We start from the raw sequence: 18,511 nt of genomic DNA, 5'->3' as shown, positions 1-18,511 counted from the left end.
GTAATAAGGAGGCACTTCCTTGCTGCCGTCGTGGACCCAGCTGTCAGCCTCTCCACGTACAGTCCATGTCCGATGGAAGCCGTTCCTTGACCATGTTGACCACGCCGCGCCGAGAGCACCAGGGCGGTGGACGACGGCGAGGCCTAGGAAGGGGACGACACGGAGCCCGGGAAGACGCGGCAGTGGAAGCCCGCGCGGAGAGGAGTACGAGGGTTCACTGGTTCGGCTGCGGTGTGAGGCTGCCGTCGCCGCGGAATAACATGGGGTGTGGGTGGGTAGAGGGATGGCCTGGCCAGCGGTGGGAGTAGTAGGGGGCGGTGAGGCCTCCGCGGCATCACAGCCGGCCACGGGAGCCAGGAGCACGCGGCACGACCGGCGCTGCTTTGGGCGGTTGGAGCAAGAAGACCAGAGGTTGAAGAAGCACTACGGCCGTTGGATGGACATCGTACGGTCACTGCAGCTAGAATCGTTCATATTGACTAAGTTGATGAAGCCCTTGGTACGCGTCAACTTAGTAGGCCCACAGGTCAGCTTCCGAAACGGTGCACCCAGATGTCAGGTTGACAAAGCCTTGCATACGCGTCAACTTTTTTTAGGGGACGCGTCAACTTAGTAGGCCCACACGTGTGTGGGAGAGAACTTATAGCCCATTTGCGATTTGTAAGAATGTACAGCCCATTTTTGAATTCTAATGGAATTTACTACAGCCCATTTATAGTTTGTTAAAACTACAACCCATTTTCTAGCTAGGACAACGATTAATAATTTCAACCAACCGTTCAAGACAGAATTCAATAAAATTTCCCACATTTTGATGGGATCCGAAATATTTTTATCCCGAAATTTCTAGTTAGATTAAATATAAATTTGTACCACGTAAAAATCTAACGAAACATTGCGCGCGCAACAATTAAAAATTAAGATTTTCAAAATCCATAAATAATATTTTATAAACTAATTCCGTGCTTGGTGCATTTTTTATAGTTACTGCCCAGTTTTTATAATTACATGCCATTTATTATTTTTTAAAGCCCATTTTCCTGTTAAGCCTAATGCATCCCTGCTAGGAAAGATTTGCAGCCCAGCGGGACAGAGAATAACAAGTTGACCTTGCCTGGGTATTCCTCAAAAAACTTATAGCTGGGCTAGCCATTTTCATCTTGAAAAAAATTAATATCTGGGCTAGATATCTGTCATGGGCTAGACGGGCCACAGCCCGCCCAGTTAATACCCTGCTCTCCTCTTAACAACAACGAAAACATCGCCAAGAAAAACTCTACAGTGCTCACGCCTCAAAAACACAAATACTGCTCGAGTTGGTTGGTCCCAGCTGTCGGCCGCCCCTTGTGCAATTCTCTCGCTTATTGACTACATAGGTTGACAATGGTGTGGGACGTGATGTCAGGAAAACAGGAGGAAGCAAAAAAAATATAGTTGTACATAATAAGGAGGCACTTGCGTACGTACGGCTATGGCCCTAGTGGGTCCCTACTGTCAACCAGTCAAAATAAAGTCATCTCCTGAATCCTCATGTTCATTGACCATGTTAACAATGCTCGGCGCCACGGCGAGCGCAACAACTCGAAAGACAACGGAGAGGGCCTCGCGGGCCCTACGGATGGTCTGATACAGCGCCCGCTGCTCATTCAGGACGCCAGGATCATCAGACACCTATGAGCATCTTCGAGAGACTGAGACGGCATGAAACGGTAAGGCCGCGCTTGGGAGCTCTGGTTTATTTCACAATTGTATTAAGATATAAGTGTAATTTACACGTCATCGGAAACAACGCGTAAAATACAGGCGTAATGAAACCGAGGGCCCGAGGTCTGTAAGTAAAACCGGCGGGTTATGCGTGTAATTTGAGAGACTGGTGTATATTTTACTAGTCGAAATCGACCAACCAAGCGCTTCGCCCGAGACCATCTGCTTTTATTTACAAGCGTCAGTTTTACAAGCGGTTTTGGTTGGAAAACGACGATCCAATCACGGCCTAAGATGATGAGTTGGTCGGAAGATCATATGGTTTCACGTCTAACCTACCCGACTTGTCGTATAGGCTATGAATGAAACATAAGACGATGAACTTCTTAAGCACAGAAACAACAGAAGAGGGTGATCTTCCTAACAAGCAAATCACTGGCATTAGATCGACATGCAAAACAATACGAAGCATTATTCTCAGGAGGTACGGTGAACAACTCTTGATGCCGCATGCCACAACATTCCAAGCTCAACTTTGCAATCAAACACAAGGCCTGGCATTACATAGACAATATTCAGAACAAACTCTTAAAATATCTTACATAAGTCAACATTCATGTGACTATGCATCTCAGCAGAGTAAATATTTACTTCTGAACTGAAGACAGGAATAGGAAAAAAGATCGACGTTGCTCACAGCAAAGGGCGTCCCACTCAAAAATATCAAATGCATGTCTTCTGTCTAACATCAATCAGCAAAAATTGACAAGGTTTTCCAATTCCAATATATTAAACTAATGTCAACTTTGACAAGCTTTTCCCAGTCAAAATATGTAATGCCTATGATTGTGGAACGGGCAGGGTTTGTCATCAGTTTGTCATCTGATAGTCTGGTGGCTCAAGGTGACGACGAATGATTAGAGAACCATTTGATGTATTGTGCATGATGAAGTATTATTATGGAGGACATGAACCATCTGAACTTTTTGTGCAGTTCCACTAAAATCAAGCTGAGCATCCCTATGGATTTCGTATTTATATGCTGCCAGAAAACAAAGACACATCAGCACACACATGAATATTGGCCCCAGTGTCAACCCACCAATCGGTGGACTAACAAACTGAAAGTACGGTAAACAGATTACCATACCCAGATGCCCCATCATTGTTCCTTAGAGTGACATTAACAGACTTGGAGTTCTGTCCTGGCTTCTTGGTACTTGTTTGGGCACTTGTTTTCCCAGTGTTCCTCTGAACCACAAGTAAAGCAACAATCTCTCTTTTTGTCTTTCTTCTTACCCTTCTTAATGGCCGACGCTGGCAGCACCATTCAAACATATAGTCCGGTGGCTCAAGGTGACGATGAATGATTAGAGAACCATTCGATGTATTGTGCATGATGAAGTATTATGGAGCACACAAACCATCTAGACATTTTGTGCAGTTCCACTAAAATCAAGCTGAGCATCCCTGTGGATATCGTATTTATATGCTGCAAGAAAACAAAGACACAATAGCACACACATGAATATTGGCCCCAGTGTCAACCCAACAATCGGTGGACAAACAAACTGAAAGTACGGTAAACAGATTACCATACCCAGATGCCCCATCAGTGTTGCTTAGAATGACATTGACAGATTTGGAGTCCTGTCCTGGCTTCCTGTACTTGTTTGGGCACTTTTTGCCCAGTGCACTCCACGTGTTGTAGAGTTTCCGATGTGCTCTCTGCAGACTAGTCATGTCACCAGCGTCTAATAATACTCTGTAAAGCTTCTCGATCATTCCTTGTGTAATGTAGCGCAAACAGTGACTGCTTCTTTCTGCAAAGTGGTAAGACCAACTGGACCCACTAATGCAGCACTTTGCCTTGGACACATTGGCTCCTTTTGTGCAGTTCAACTAAAATCAAAGTCGGAATAAAACCGGGCTTTAATTTTGATATCCCTGTAAGCAACAAAAGGTATAAGGGAAACAATTACTGAGAAATAACGGTTGATGACTTGTACTCCCAGAAGAAAAACATCTACTGATCTACCTTATCTTAATGGGAAACAAAGCAGGAGAGTAGCAATTCTCAATCAATGTGATTCATTCATATTAACTGAGACGTTATCTTAACAATGCCTTGTTTCAACATGTATAAAGAACGACAAAGCAGAAAAGTATCATTCCTAAAACAATGCGACTGATTCATTTTAACAGAGACATTATCTTAACAATACCTTGGTTAAACATGTAGAAAGAACTACAAAGCAGGATAGTACCATTTGTAAAACACTGTAACTGATATATAATAATAGAGACACTATCTGAACAATACATTTCTTAAACATGTACTCCGGCCGATCCCTAACAGAAATGGTACTCCGGCCGATCCCTAACAAGTGTTGCAGTTTTGAACTAAGATTCAGTAGTTAATTATGAGGAAAGTAGGTACTGACCTTTCAAGACCGAGATTTGAAACAACGCCTGAGGTGGATCTAAAAGAGATCTCAACACATATATGGAAATCCGGTCTCATTTTGTGCAGTTCCACCAAAATTGAGCGAAGCAAAATGTCGCAATGGCAACAAGTTGAATAGATATCACTGTTTTAACAGAGGCAAAAAAGGAATCAATTACTGGCCAATAAAGGAGGATGAAACATGCGGCCACAAAAATGGTAATCCCGCCAATCCCTAACAAGTGTTGCAGTTTTGAAATAAGATTCCGTAGTTAATTCTGAGAGTGGCATTGCATAATTTTACCAGCGGCATTAGATTAACAAAAAGCATAAACAGTTCCAGGGGAGAGTGGGCGCAACAACAACATGTTCTTCCATCTACTTATAAAGGGGGTGATGCAGAGTTTGTTGTAACAAAGCAACAAGCATAATGTCTGGGTTGGTCCCATTTTTGTTCACTACTTAATGGGAAAAGACAGCAATACAATAGCTTCAATTCAACATTTATTTAAAACAGTACCAATACAAGTAGCACAACATCTCAAAACACACTGCACGATCATGTGGATGAAGGCAAGTACCAACCTGTCATGACGCACACAAGATCACGTACGAATCTGCCAACACGAATAGGAAATCAAATCTCGTTTTGTGCAGTTACTCTGAAATCAAGTAAAGTTGCCGGTGAGACATTTAAGTTTGCTATAGCAACAAGTTGAATAGATATCCCTGTTTTAACAGAGGCAAAAAAGGAAACAATTACTGCCAATAAAGGAGGATGAAACATGCGGCCACAAAAAGAAGCATCTACCTTATCTTGATGGAAAACAAAGTATAGGACAGTAGCATTTCTAAAACGGTTGCATTGATTCATATTAACAGAGAAGTTCTCTTAAAATAGTTCAGTAGTTAATTCTGAGAGTGGCATTGCTTAAAATACAATAGCTTCAATTCAACATTTATTTAAAACAGTACCAATACAAGTAGCACAACATCTCAAAACGCACGGCACGATCATGTGGATGGGACATGGCACATGCCAGCACCATGTGCATCCACACGTATAAATGGGTGATGTAGAGTATGTAGCCAAGCAGCATATCTGCGTTGGTCCCATATTTGTTCTCTTTGAAACTTTTTCCGACGTGAGGGCAGCAAATCTAGTCCTGCACAAACTACCCGACCCCCCCCCCCCAGTTTCTTTCCCTTTTCAACAAAGAGTTGGGTTCCTTACAGATGTGTGTACTGGGTTACCCCCTTTTTCCCTTTTCGACCAACAAAGCGGCTGGATAGCTAGTCTATACTACTTTCCCTCCCTCCTTTCCTCATTGAACCACGTCCTAGATTCATGCTCCACCCCACCGCACCCTTCTTTCCTCTTTGAACCAAGACCTAGATTCGACTACAGAATCGAAAAAGATCAGCATGCAGCTAGACCAATGACGGTTTCAAAGAAACTTATACCTTAGGGTCGACGGGATGTGGCAAGGCGTGCGGCGGGAGGTCGGATCTGCCCACACTACGTACGACAGCGAGGAAGAAGGGGTCAGTGGCCCTCCCGCACAGGCGCTGGGTGAAAGAGAAAAGCACAGCCGACAGTGGATTGCCTCCCTCGCCGAAGGCGATAGAGTGAACGCTGCACCTCCTCCCCTTCCCGGTGCGATGGGATCCGGACGCCTCCTTCGCCAGCTGTCTGTGAGGGGGTGAGAGAGACAGAGGCCACAACGCAGTCTTGTTTAGATCTGGTGAAGAGGGTGAGAGACAGTGAATATAGCAAACCCTAGCAAAGGAACGCTGAGCCTCCAGCGTGTATATATATATATATATATATATATATATATATATATATATATATATATATATGTAGTGCGGCGAGAGTGTGGAGAGTGCAAACCCTAGCGAACAAGCGCTGAGGCTCCAGCTTATATATATACTGTAGTACGGACTGAGCTCCGGTGCCTTAACTGCACCTGCTTTTGGCTGTATGACATGTGGGCCAGCCACATTTTGGGCCCACCTGTCATAAACCCAAAGGCAGGTGCACTAAAGTCAATGAAGCTGCATCCATATAGTACTCGTGTATATGACTAATATATAGTGGAGTGGTTTTCTTATTCTCTCCATAACAATCGTTTTAAATTGTGTAAGTACGAAACGAAACTCTTTATTTAACGTACCAGTGAAGAAAACTACTACTCCCTCTGTTCCTAAATATTTGTCTTTCTAGAGATTTCAACAAATGACTACATACGGAGCAAAATGAGTGAATCTACACTGTAAAAAATGTCTATATACATCCGTATGTGGTAGTCCATTGCAAACCACCTGAAAGACAAATATTTAGGAACGGAGGGAGTACTTCTGATGAACTAACGATCCACGCGTCCTGGTCGCACTTCCTGTCCTTCACGTGCGGTACACTACCCTCCCTAATAATCGGAAACGTGTGAGAGTGTGTACAAATAAAGAATTTTAATTTCAATTATCAGAAAGGTTTGAGAGTATGTACAGTTTGCCCTCTCTAATAATTATGGTTTGTTGTGTTCGGCCTAAACTTTGTCAAACTTTACAAAGTTTGACTTCAGTCAAATCTAATATGCGGAGTAAATAAAAATGGAGGGCTACTACGTCCATCCTGGTTTTTAGTCCACACCATTTTTTAATCAAAGTTAATAGCTGGACAAATAAAATTACAGGGGAGCTGGAGACAAAGTTGTGAGAAGGCTTAGAAATCAATACAAAACTTATGCTCTTAGGACCAACGTCAATCCTTCTTCGAGGAAACATTTGGTTGATAGCCAATTGTGTGATAAAATTGCACCAACGTGAAAGACGACTGCGTCTCCAACGCAACCAAGGTGAACTGACGAAGGATACATCTTTGGGGGTAACATGCAAAGAGCACTAATGGAAGACAGCTTGTTTTTCATTGAAAATCGATCAGCTTCACCAGCCGACGCAACCATGAGGCGCAACCATGAGCATCGATAGGTCATTGTGGTGATGCATCATCCATTTGGCATCATGTTTGGGTGAGGCACCTATGAAGTTCGACAAATCCTCACTATGGTCTATTTCTTCTCAGTAGTCAAGCTCGAGGAAGGAAGAACCACGTGGCAGAGGACAGTGAGGCAGAACAACAATGGCCATCCAATTTTGTGCAGTTCCACTAAAATTGAGGAAGACATGCCCGGGTATGGAGATACGCATCGCTGTTTCCAAAAATATAAAAAAGGGATATAGTGTTGTTACTTTGTTTTGCAAGATTAACAACGACATCTCAATTGTCAATAAGAATTATGAAAACTACACCAACAAACAGGAGCATCATGATTATCTTGATGGGAACTAAACCAGGATACCTCAGAAAAAAAGCATTTCTTCATTTAACCAGTGATAGTATTAGATTAGCAGCAGCAATAGGAGTATATGGACAATGACCGCACAACCACCATGTACTTTTTGTCGAAACAAAATGTATACCTCCACCGAGGCATAAATCAGGACAACTTTTGTAACATCCCAAATTTTCAATTTGGAATGTTATACATAGATCATTCTTGCATATCATATTTTATTGCATTTTGTTTTGCGATCCTAGAAATTCTATGCAACTCAAGGACCCACGGAGAGAGTTGGGAATTTCATTATTTTCATATTTGGGTTTTCTCAAATTTTGAAAATAGGATGAATTGTTTTAATTATTTTTCTCTCCGAAAATATTTCATATCAAAATATATGAGAGGGGATAAAATGACTTCTCCACAAATAATGAAATATTGGAGGGAAAATATTAAAAACAAATATTTGATTTTATTTGGATTTTATTTGAATTAGGAAAAATACGCGTTTTTCAAAATTGCATTTTAGGCCCAAATAAATGTTCATCTTGTCCGGCTTATTTTTAGAGGACGGGGAAAATTTAATTCGGGATTTTTGGAGTAAGTTTAGTATTTCTTTTCTTACTTTTTCTGCACGTCCGAATTTTTTAAAAAAAAATCGCGAACCGCCTTACGGGCCGTGTCCGACCCGGACACCTCAGCCCGGCCGGCCTTATAAGCCGCGGCCCGACCCTGCCCCAGCCCAAGTCGCTGCCGCCCCGCAAACCCTAACCCTAACCGATCCGCGCCGCCGCCGCCGGATCCGCCGCCGCTGTCGCCGACCCCGCCGCCGACGCCCGATGCCGCTGCCCGATGCCGTCGCCCCGCCGTCGCCCGTCGCCAACCCCACCGCCCGACGCCGCCGCCACCGCCGCCCGTCCCGCCGCTCGACGCCGCCCGCCGGAGCCCCGCCGCCCGACGCCGCCCGCCGGAGCCCCGCCGCCCGATGCCGCCCGCCGGAGCCCCGCCGCCCCGCCGGAGTTGCTCGCTGCCGCCGCCGTCACGTGAACCGAGGTAGCCGCCGGTTTTCTAAAAAAAAACGTTCGGTTTTATTTTGAAACCAAGATGCGTTTTTTTATTAGATCGGTTTATTTTTTTCGGTTTAACTAAATAGCGAACGCCCGTTCGTACGTTCGTTTTAACGAACGGTTTTCGTCGTTTAACCGCAGACAGCGAACATTCGTTCGTTAGCCTGTTCGTCAGTTTTTCTTTTTCTCTGTTTTTTCCGCGATTATTTTCGATCGCGATTTCTGATCCGATTTTCGTTTCAGTTTATCTTTTCGCTCGTTTACCGGAATCAGGCGATTCAAGCGCCTAGAGTTTCATCTCGAAACCCTCTTTCTGTTTAACCAACTCAAACAAGTTTTTGCTACTGTAAAATTTGACTTTGGTCCAGATTAGTAAACGAAGCTTGTTTCTTTCGCCGTTTGAGTTTCGTTGCTTCGTTCGATTTGATTCTTTTTGCAAACCGGAGTTCTTAAGTTGAACTTTCTGGTTAAATATCTTATTTTGAGTTTTATTCGTGCACCCTTGCTTGATTGCTTATGTACGTATTGTTTGTTTGCGATAGAGTAACCGTAGTGCGAAGCATGCTACTACGAGTCTCTAGGTTTCACGGATCATCAGCAAGGCAAGTAACACTTTGATCATACCTCTTTACCACCCAGTTTTATTGCATTAGATCAATCCTCAAACTATTGCATGATTAGGATCTGATTAAAATGTGGGTTTTGGCAAGTAGTTGAGGTAGTACCTATTGCCTTGTTTATATCAAACCTTTGGGAGTTACTTCTACGTTTGCTTATATTGCTATGCTATGCTCGTAGACGTGGATTGGGTTTGAGAGTTTTCCATGACAGATGTGAGACTATTAATTAATGGTTCAACTTAAGGTGGCTACTTTAATTTACATCTGGGTGGATTGAGGCACCTGGAGAATCCAGTGTTGCCTGTATTTTTGGATATCCCGGAGTACCCGTGTGATCATCCTATGGACCGCCACCCAGACTCAAAGGGATCATGAGATTATTCATGCTAGAAACTTCCGTGTGCAGCCACAAGCTATTATGGGCTCTAGCATAGTTGAGTAGGTTACATGACCTCTTGAAGAGGTGGGCTAGCAGATGTAGGGGAAAGTAGGTGTAACTGTCCACCCGGAGTAAAGAGTATTGTTTCTGAAAGACTGTGTCTCGGTCATCCGTTTCTCAAACACCGTGTAGTGCGAGAAATCAAGCGGAGGCGATCGAGTCTTGTGGGGAAAAGTGCACAAACCTCTACAGAGTGTACAAACTAATCATGGTTAGCCGTGTCCCCGGTTATGGACATCTTGACTATCTAGTTCTTGGATTATCATGTGAATCTCATCATCATGTTACTTAATTTAATTTGATTGGGTTAATCACGTTCTTAATTGGGATTGAGTTGGAGGTACCTTCTCAATGTTTAACAACCACCATGATAGTTAAATAAAATTTATTCCTTTGTGGTAGGGAAAAATTGGCTTTTCGCAAAACTGTAACCATAGAGCTTTCCACCAGCCAAATATGCATGTAGTGATAGCATTATTCTGTTCATTACTCTCTATGTGTTACATTGCCAGCATATTCCATGTGCTGACCCATTTTCGGGCTGCAACGTATCATGTTGCAGACTTTTTAGACGACGAGTAAGGAGCCTTAGGTCGTGATCTTATACTCAGTGATGCCGTTGGAGTTGATGGACTCACTTTATCTTCCAAGCCTTCCGCTGTTATCGTATTTAGATGGCCTTAAGCCATATTTATTGTAATGAGTTCTCTCTTGAACTATTCGATGTAATAAGTGTGTGATTGCTACTCTGTTATAAATCCTTCAAGTACTGTGCGTGTCAGCATTACCGATCCAGGGATGACACTGATGCACAGAGACTAGACTGTTTGTGGTCTGGTCGCTACAAAGATGGTATCAGAGCACACGCTGACTGTAGGACACGACCACTAAGCTAAAGCCCTAGATCACTACTCTCTTCTCATTTCTGACTCCTCTCCTTCTCTTCCACTCTTTTAGGATGGCGGATGCAAGGAACAAGTTCGCGCAACCAGATGAGGATACACCTTTTGGACGACACTTGAAGGAAGTCACTAAGTACCTGAACATAGGAATACCAAGCTTCACCGGAACCTACAACGCCACACTACCAGAAGAGGAGCGCTGGATGATTCAAGTTCAAGTTCCAGGAAGGACGTTCATGCCAGTCACTGAGCCCATAGAGTTTTCCTTTGATGCACCAACCTGGAGTCTAGGAAAGAGCATGGCAGCCCACATCACCATGGGACGCATTGGAGAAGTGTACCACAATGATCTCAAGGATACTATCTATCAGATTGTGGGCGCCGAGACGAGCAATGGGAGATGATCAACACCAGGAAGGATAGATCTATTGCAGCTTTCATTCAGGAGTTAAACCAGCACATTCGTCGCCAGGAGGACCAGATGTGCGCAGACATGATAGAACTGAAGAAGGCAAAGACTAGGATCATGGAGCTGGAGGAAGAACTCAAGGCTACACGCGAGGATTATATGGAGGAAATCGTCGCACTAGTGGAGAAGAATGGCGACCTGACACAGAAGCTAGGAGTTTTCATGGGAGACCCCGCACCAGGAGGAGATGATGACGATTCTACTTGCCCGGAGAACTACATCATCATCGACGACACTGACTCGGACCCCAGTGATGATGATTGGGAGGATGAAGCCGGAGCAGATATCATGGAGTCTTCGACTGAGCAATTTTTCTAGTAGACCACCAAATTAGTAGTAGTATTCCTCCATGAATATAGTATAGTTCAAGCACTTTGTAATGATAGTTAGATCAATTGTATGCCTTGTTTGAATTGATTGGAGTGATATGATTGTGTTTGTCTCGTGTGCATATGGGTAGTGTTTTCCCTTTAGACCTCATTCTATCCTATTTTCTCATCTTTTCTAAACCCATCAGATGCCTCCGAGACACGACACCGGATTTGTTTTCCCACCGGAGATCACTCAGTTGATTCAGCAGCAGAATGCCCTGATGCAAGTGCTAGTTCAGAACCAAGGCAACAACAACAACAACCCACCACCACCACCTGTTGATCACTTAGCCCGTTTTCTTAGGCTGAATCCGCCAGTGTTCTCCAGTAGCACCGAGCCGATTGTGGCAGATGATTGGCTCCGCAAGGTTGGAAGGGAGCTGACCACTGTAGGATGCACAGATGCGGAGAGAGTGCGTTTTGCCGCACATCAGCTCGATGGACCCGCAGCATCATGGTGGGAGAATTACACAGCCACTCACCCCATTGACACTGTCACATGGGACCAGTTTCAGCAAGCTTTCCGTACTGCCCATGTTTCAGCAGGAGCTATGGCCATGAAGAAGCGCGAGTTTCGCAACTTACGCCAAGGAGGACGTACCGTTGGCCAGTACGTGGAGGATTTTAGTAAGTTAGCACGTTATGCCCCAGATGACGTTGCTACGGAGCAGCTAAGCAGGAGAAGTTTCTGGAAGGACTGAATGATGAGCTGAGCATGCAGTTGATGGTGGCAACTTTTAACAACTACCAGGAGTTGGTAGATAGAGCTCTCATGATTGAAGGGAAGCAGCAGCAGATTGAGAGCTGTAAGAGGAAGTATGGACAAGGAAAGTACAGTACAGGAGCTCACCAGAAGCCTTGTTTTACCCCGAACTCGGGAGGACACCTTCAGCATAACCATGGAGGTCACAATCACAATGGAGGGAGCTCGCACAATCATAGTGGCCCCAAGAATGGCAATGGAAACAGAGGAAGCAATGGACAGAACCGTACCAACCCATCAACCCCAGCCAAGAGGGATCTAAGCCACGTTACTTGTTTCAAGTGCCAGAAGACTGGACATTATGCAACTGAATGTCCGGAAGCTAAGAATGGAAATGGCAATGGAAGCTCGGGGAAGAAGCCGAACCCTTTCAACAGGGGACAGGTGAACCACGTTAATGTGGAGGAGGTTGAAGCACGGCCTGATGCAGTAATAGGTAAGTTTTTGGTTAAGTCCTTTACTGCAATCGTTCTTTTTGATACTGGTGCATCGCATTCATACATATCAAGGGGATTTGTGGATAAGTTTAAGTTGCCCACCAAAGTTCTCAGAACACCTATGTTAGTAACCTCGCCAGGAGCAGAGTATATGGCAAGCCAAGGATGTTTTCAGATGCCATTGGCCATAGGTAGGCATGTTTTCCCCTCAGACCTAATAGTTTTGGAGTCGCAAGGTTTGGATATGATTTTGGGAATGGATTGGCTATCGATGTATGGAGGAAACATCGATTGCGCCAGTAAGACGATTTTGCTTACTACCCCAGAAGGAAGAAGGATTAAGTATGTATCCCGGCATGTGCCGAAGAGGACTCAAGTAAATTCCTTATCAGGAGTTGTACAGGAGGAAGTACCAGTGGTGAAGGATTTCCCTGACGTATTTACAGAGGAGTTGCTAGGCATGCCACCGGATAGAGACATTGAGTTTTTCATTGAGCTTTTGCCAGGCACTGGGCCAATATCTAAGAGACCGTACAGGATGCCTGCTAAGGATTTGGAAGAAATTAAGAAGTAGATTAAGGAGTTACTGGATAAAGGATATATTCGCCCAAGTTCGTCACCTTGGGGATCACCAGTACTTCTAGTGGAGAAGAAAGATGGATCGTTGAGGATGGTTGTTGATTATCGTGGATTGAATGAAGTAACAATCAAGAACAAGTACCCACTGCCAATGATCAATGATCTGTTTGACCGACTACAAGGAGCTAAAGTATTTTCCAAGATCGATCTATGATCAGGATACCATTAGTTGAAGATTCGAGAGCAGGATATACCTAAGACGGCTTTGACCACCAGGTATGGGCTATATGAGTATACCGTTATGTCATTTGGTCTGACTAATGCACCTGCCTATTTCATGAACCTGATGAACAAAGTGTTTATGGAGTTTTTGGATAAGTTCGTTGTAGTGTTCATTGATGACATTTTGGTCTACTCAAAGAACGAAGAGGAGCATAAGGAGCATTTGCGTTTGGTACTTGAGAAGCTCAGAGAACATCAGCTATACGCCAAGTTCAGCAAATGTGAGTTTTGGCTGAAGGAAGTTGGATTCCCCGGACATGTTATATCCGGAGAAGGAATAGCAGTAGACCCCACCAAAGTTGACACAGTAACAAGCTGGGAATCACCCGCATCAGTTGGAGAGATCTGGAGTTTTCTTGTACTTGCAGGATACTACCGGAGGTTCATTGAGAATTTCTCAAGGATTGCTAAGCCCATGACAGAGCTGTTAAAGAAGGACACCAAATTCAATTGCACTGAGGAATGTGAGGCTAGTTTCCAGGAGTTGAAGAAACGTTTGGTTACAACGCCAGTGTTGATTTTGCCAGATCAACGCAAGGATTATGAAGTATATTGTGACGCTTCTCGTCGAGGACTTGGAGCAGTGCTAATGCAGGAGGGAAGAGTTGTTTCATATGCCTCACGACAGCTTAAACCCCATGAGTTAATTATGCTACACATGATTTGGAGTTAGCAGCCGTAGTACATGCGTTGAAGACGTGGAGACATTTTCTCATCGGAAACCATTGTGAGGTGTACACGGATCACAAGAGTTTGAAGTACATTTTCACGCAGAAGGAGTTGAATCTCAGGCAAAGGAGATGGTTGGAGCTCATTAAGGATTATGATATGAGATTGCATTATCACCCAGGGAAGGCTAACGTAGTAGCCGATGCGTTGAGCCGCAAGAGCCATGTCAACACACTCATGACCGGAGAGTTACCCAAGGAGTTAGCATAGGATCTTCGTGAACTATGTTTGCAAATAGTTCCGAGAGGCTATGTAGCAGCATTGGAGATTAAGTCTACCTTGATGGATAAGATCAAAGAAGCCCAGAAGACAGACAAGGAAATTGCTGAGATAAAGGAAAGGATGAGTAAAGGAAAAGCCAAGGGATTTCGTGAGGATGAGCATGATACCTTATGGTTTGAGGACCGCGTTTATGTGCCCAATGATCCGGAGATCAGGAAGTTGATCTTGCAAGAGGCCCATGATTCACCATATTCGATTCACCCAGGAAATACCAAGATGTACCTGGATTTAAAGGACAGTTTCTGGTGGACCGGAATGAAGAAGGATATTGCGGAGTATGTAGCAGTTTGTGATGTATGTCAGAGAGTAAAGGCAGAGCATTAGAAGCCAGCAGGATTGTTACAACCATTGCCGATACCCGAATGGAAGTGGGATAAGCTAGGCATGGATTTTATCACAGGATTGCCCAGGACTCGTTCAGGCTATGACTCGATATGGGTTGTAGTCGATCGTTTGACGAAGGTAGCTCATTTCATCCCAGTAAAGACCACTTATACAAGTGCTAAGTTGGCAAAGATATACATGACCAGGATCGTATGTCTGCATGGAGTTCCGAGGACCATTGTAACAGATAGAGGAACCCAGTTTACTTCAAAATTTTGGAATCAGTTGCACGAGACTTTGGGTACGAGGCTAGAGTTCAGTACAGCCTTTCATCCACAGACAGACGGATAGACCGAGAGAGTCAATCAGATTTTGGAGGAGATGCTGAGAGCTTGTGCGCTAGATTATGGATCTAGTTGGGATGACAATTTGCCATATGCAGAGTTCTCTTATAATAACAGTTATCAATCCAGTTTGAAGATGGCCCCTTTCGAAGCTCTGTACGGAAGGAGGTGCAGGACACAGTTGTTGTGGGACGAAGTTGGAGACCGCCAGTTGTTTGGACCAGATTTGATTAAAGAGTCTGAACAGAAAGTGAAGTTGATTCGCGATAGGCTCAAGGTAGCCCAGTCCAGGCAGAAGAGTTATGCGGATTCTAAACGCAAGGAGACAGTTTACGAAGTCGGAGATAGAGTTTATCTTCGAGTATCACCACTTCGAGGAGTGAAGCGCTTTGGAGTTAAGGGAAAGTTAGCGCCACGTTTTGTAGGACCATACAAAGTTTTGGAGCGTATGGGTGAAGTTGCTTAGAAGTTGGAATTGCTCGGAGGATTGTCGGGAGTTCACGATGTGTTCCATGTTTCTCAGCTAAAGAAGTGCCCCGCAGAGATGGCTGAGATACCACTGAGAGATACAGTGCCCCAGGAAGCGATTCAGCTGGATAGTGATTTGACCTATGAGGACAAACCAGTCAAGATTCTCGAATATGCCAGCCGAGTCACCCGCAGCAAGGTTATCAAGTTTTGCAAAGTTCAGTGGAATCACCATACCGAGGATGAAGCCACCTCGGAGCGAGAGGAAGATCTACGGAAGGACCACTCTCACCTATTTTCTAGCCAACCCGAATCTCGAGGGCGAGATTCATCTTAATGGGGCTGGTCTGTAACATCCCATATTTTCAATTTGGAATGTTATACATAGATCATTCTTGCATATCATATTTTATTGCATTTTGTTTTGCGATCCTAGAAATTCTATGCAACTCAAGGACCCACGGAGAGAGTTGGGGATTTCATTATTTTCATATTTGGGTTTTCTCAAATTTTGAAAATAGGATCAATTGTTTTAATTTTTTTTCTCTCCGAAAATATTTCATATCAAAATATATGAGAGGGGATAAAATGACTTCACCACAAATAATCAAATATTGCAGGAAAATAATTAAAAACAAATATTTGATTTTATTTGGATTTTATTTGAATTAGGAAAAATACGCATTTTTCAAAATTGCATTTTAGGCCCAAATAAATGTTCATCTTGTCCAGCTTATTTTTAGAGGACGGGGAAAGTTTATTTCGGGATTTTTGGAGTCCGTTTAGTATTTCTTTTCTTACTTTTTCTGCACGTCCGACCCGGACAGCTCAGCCCGGCCGGCCTTATAAGCCGCGGTCCGACCCCGCCCCAGCCCAACTTGCCGCCGCCCCGCAAACCCTGACCCTAACTGATCCGCGCCGCCACCGCCGTCGCCGACCCCGCCGCCGACGCCCGACGCCGTCGCCCGTCGCCGACCCCGCCGCCCGCCGGAGCCCCGCTGCCCGACGCCGCCCGCCGGAGTCCCGCCACCCCTCGCCCGACGCCGCCCCGCCGGAGTTGCTCGCCGCCGACGCCGTCACGCGAACCGAGGTAGCCGCCGGTTTTCTTGAAAAAAAACCGTTCGGTTTTATTTCAAAACCGAGATGCGTTTTTTTATTAGATCGGTTTTTTTTCTGGTTTAACTAAATAGCGAACGCCCGTTCGTACATTCGTTTTAACGAACGGTTTTCGTCGTTTAACCGCAGATAGCGAACGTTTGTTCGTTAGCCTGTTAGTCAGTTTCTCTTTTTCTCGGTTTTTTCCGCGATTATTTTCGATCGCGATTTCTGATCCGATTTTCGTTTCAGTTTATCTTTTCGCTCGTTTATCGGAATCAGGCGATTCAAGCGCCTAGTGTTTCATCTCGAAACCCTCTTTCTGTTTAACCAACTCAAACAAGTTTTTGCTAGTATAAAATTTGACTTAGGTCCAGATTAGTAAACGAAGCTTGTTTCTTTCGCCGTTTGTGTTTCGTTGCTTCATTCGATTTGATTCTTTTTGCAAACCGGAGTTCTTAAGTTGAACTTTCTGGTTAGATCTCTTATTTTGAGTTTTATTCATGCACCCTTGCTTGATTGCTTATGTACGTATTGTTTGTTTGCGATAGAGTACCCGGAGTGCGAAGCGTGCCACTACGAGTCTCTAGGTTTCACGGATCATCAGCAAGGCAAGTAACACTTTGATCATACCTCTTTAGCACCCAGTTTTAGTGCATTAGATTAGTCCTCAAACTATTGCATGATTAGGATCTGATTAAAATGTGGGTTTTGGGAAGTAGTTGAGGTAGTACCTATTGCCTTGTTTATATCAAACCTTTGGGAGTTACTTCTACGTTTGCTTATATTGCTATGCTATGCTCGTAGACGTGGATTGGGTTTGAGAGTTTTCCATGACAGATGTGAGACTGTTAATTAATGGTTCAACTTAAGGTGGCTACTTTAATTTACATCTGGGAGGACTGAGGCACCTGGAGAATCCAGTGTTGCCTGTATTTTTGGATATCCCGGAGTACCCGTGTGATCATCCTATGGACCGCCACCCAGACTCAAAGGGATCATGAGATTATTCATGCTAGAAACTTCCGTGTGCAGCCACAAGCTATTATGGGCTCTAGCATAGTTGAGTAGGTTACATGACCTCTTAAAGAGGTGGGCTAGCAGATGTAGGGGAAAATAGGTGTAACTGTCCACCCGGAGTAAAGAGTATTGTTTCTGAAAGACTGTGTCTCGGTCATCCGTTTCTCAAACACCGTGTAGTGCGAGAAATCAAGCGGAGGCGATCGAGTCTTGTGGGGAAAAGTGCACAAACCTCTGCAGAGTGTACAAACTAATCATGGTTAGCCGTGTCCCCGGTTATGGACATCTTGAGTATCTAGTTCTTGGATTATCATGTGAATCTCATCATCATGTTACTTAATTTAATTTGATTGGGTTAATCACATTCTTAATTGGGATTGAGTTGGAGGTACCTTCTCAATGTTTAACAACCACCATGATAGTTAAATAAAATTTATTCCTTTGTGGTAGGGAAAAATTGGCTTTTCGCAAAACTGTAACCATAGAGCTTTCCACCAGCCAAATATGCATGTAGTGATAGCATTATTCTGTTCATTACTCTCTATGTGTTACATTGCCAGCATATTCCATGTGCTGACCCGTTTTCGGGCTGCAACGTATCATGTTGCAGACTTTTTAGACGACGAGTAAGGAGCCTTAGGTCGTGGTCCGATACTCAGTGATGCTGTTGGAGTTGATGGACTCACTTTATCATTTAGATGGCCTTAAGACATATTTATTGTAATGAGTTCTCTCTTGAACTATTCGATGTAATAAGTTTGTGATTGCTACTCTGTTATAAATCCTTCAAGTACTGTGCGTGTCAGCATTACCGATCCAGGGATGACAC

Source organism: Aegilops tauschii, chromosome 6, assembly GCF_002575655.3.
Source record: "Aegilops tauschii subsp. strangulata cultivar AL8/78 chromosome 6, Aet v6.0, whole genome shotgun sequence".
NCBI classification, from domain to species: Eukaryota; Viridiplantae; Streptophyta; class Magnoliopsida; order Poales; family Poaceae; genus Aegilops; species Aegilops tauschii.
This window is presented reverse-complemented; position numbering follows the sequence as displayed.